Here is a 2,279-nt window from a genome sequence, read left to right as displayed (position 1 = left end):
ATTAATGCTGCTTTAGTTAACTATAACTAAAACTAAAACCCTTTTAGTTAGGCCAGATTCACTTTTAGTTAAAAAAACTATAACTAACTAAATCTTTTAAAAAAATTCTTAAACTAACTAAAAACATTTTAAAAAATTTTAAACTAACTATTACTAACTAAAGTAATTTTATTAAAGCATAACTAACTAAAATCAAAATCTAAAAGTTCTAAAACTAACTAAAAGTCTCATTTTGTAACTTAAACAACACTACAGTTAATCAATGAGACATTTATATTCTTGTAATCTTCATTATGGACACTTTCAATGAATATTCATGGCCTTTGAAATAATACCAATTCACTCCAGTACGAGGTGTGCTAGAACCAACTAAATATTTACCGTTAAGATTTGAAGAATGACAATAGTTGTACCACCATGCTCCATTGCTTGTATTAGCACAATTATAGTGTGTGAGTTATCATTGTCACAATCATGAGTTGTAAATTTCATGTTATCATGAATAGCTAAGCTATCTCCAGCTCTCCCACTGTATCCTCCTACTGTTAGTGTGTAGCTAGTGTGTGCACCTCCTACTATAAATGTAGAATAATAAGCAAACACACTGACACCTTCAAAATCTTCCAAGTCAACACGTAGGCTAGTATTGCCTGTTGCTGTGAGTCGGTGTATTTTATCAAGTCCCAGCCAGAACTCTCCATTGAGGTCTCCAAATCCTTTTACGTATTCAGTCCACTTGCGATAGAAGTCAACAGAACCATCCATTCTCCTTTGAAATACAGTCCAGTCACTACCATTACTCATATCACAATAAACCTGCAAATTAGTGACGGATGAAAGCTATTGCATGAATTACAATTACCTCAAAAGCAGGTATAGTTCATCAGGTTTGATAGTGTACACTCCACTGCAGGTATGTCCCTGCTCATATTGTTCCTTACAATCATGTGCAATGTTACTTATGCAGCCTATAGGTATAAATAGGATGACACAATATCAGTTAGTAGCTATCATACCTGTCTCTTGAGTTTGATAAATAGTGATTGTTCCAAGAAAAAAACAGGAAAGGAACAGGACACAAAAAGCAATATCCAGTATGAAAAACACTAAAGTATGTATTCTTGCAGTACTCAATTTCTTCTTATCATTTAACTGATTATTTAGTTCCTTTCCTTAGTCATAGCTAACAGTTAAACTATAAGTTTGAAAGCTGGCACCTTTTTGCAATAGATTAAAGAGTGGATTTTGACTCTCGTTGTAACACACATAGCAACGTAAACACACAATTGATGAATATAGAACTGAAAGTGAAATATGATATCATCAAGAGTAGATAATAGTTATCATCTACTCTTGATATCATGTAAAGGGCCTGCCTTTTAGGGTGTTGCTACTTTGGCAAATAGATCTAATTGAAGTTATTATCATTATTATTGAAAAATAAAATTAAAGGTATAAAGTGAGAATGAGAAAGTAGTGAATGAAAAATATTTTATATCATTCCTCCCTCTCACTATAACAACAAGAGAGATCAAAGGGACTGTTTTACAACAAGAAAACATAACATCATAACTGTATAGCTATAGAATTATTTACTAATGATAGGTAACTATTAAGAAAAATGACAATGCTCTTATTTCCTATTAATTTTCATTTCAGATACTTTCAAAGAATAATAAGGGCCTTTAAAACCACCCCAGTTCACTCCATCAGCATATGTGCTATGTGTAACCAGTCAAATATAGACCATTAAGATTTGAATAATGACATGCAGCGTACCACCATGCTCCTCCAAATCTAGCAGCACAGTTATCATCATACATATCATTGTCACGATCATGAGTTGAAAATTTCATATTGTCATGAACAGATAAGCTGTCTTCAGCATTACCACTGCATCCTCCTACTGTTAGTGTGTAGCTAGTGTGTGCACCTCCAACTATAAATGTAGAGTAATGAGCCAACACACTAACACCTTCAAAATCTTCCAAGTCAACACGTAGACTAGTATTGTCTGTTGCTGTGAGTCGGTGTATTTTATCAAGTCCCAGCCAGAACTCTCCATTGAGGTCTCCAAATCCTTTTACGTATTCAGTCTACTTGCGATAGAAGTCAACAGAACCATCCATTCTCCTTTGAAATACAGTCCAGTCACTACCATTAAGGTGGTATTACAATATTACGCTAGTCCTGACGTTACGTTGACGCTGGAATCATAGATTCTATTCCAGCGGAAAGCATGCGTCAAAAGGTCAAATCGCCCACACTTTGATAAAAAT

At 34.1% G+C, this 2,279-nt stretch overlaps 2 pseudogenes; both read right to left on the bottom strand.

Annotated features, from left to right (window-relative positions):
• Positions 1-271: 271 nt before the first annotated feature.
• On the bottom strand, positions 272-947 carry LOC100635000 (ficolin-1 pseudogene; annotated as a pseudogene).
• Positions 948-1,633: 686 nt separating this feature from the next.
• On the bottom strand, positions 1,634-2,165 carry LOC109580140 (ficolin-1-like; annotated as a pseudogene).
• Between the last annotated feature and the right edge of the window lie 114 nt (positions 2,166-2,279).

Source organism: Amphimedon queenslandica, unplaced genomic scaffold (genome assembly GCF_000090795.2).
Source record: "Amphimedon queenslandica unplaced genomic scaffold, v1.1 AMPQUscaffold_8200_Cont19854, whole genome shotgun sequence".
NCBI classification, from domain to species: Eukaryota; Metazoa; Porifera; class Demospongiae; order Haplosclerida; family Niphatidae; genus Amphimedon; species Amphimedon queenslandica.
This window is presented reverse-complemented; position numbering and strand designations above follow the sequence as displayed.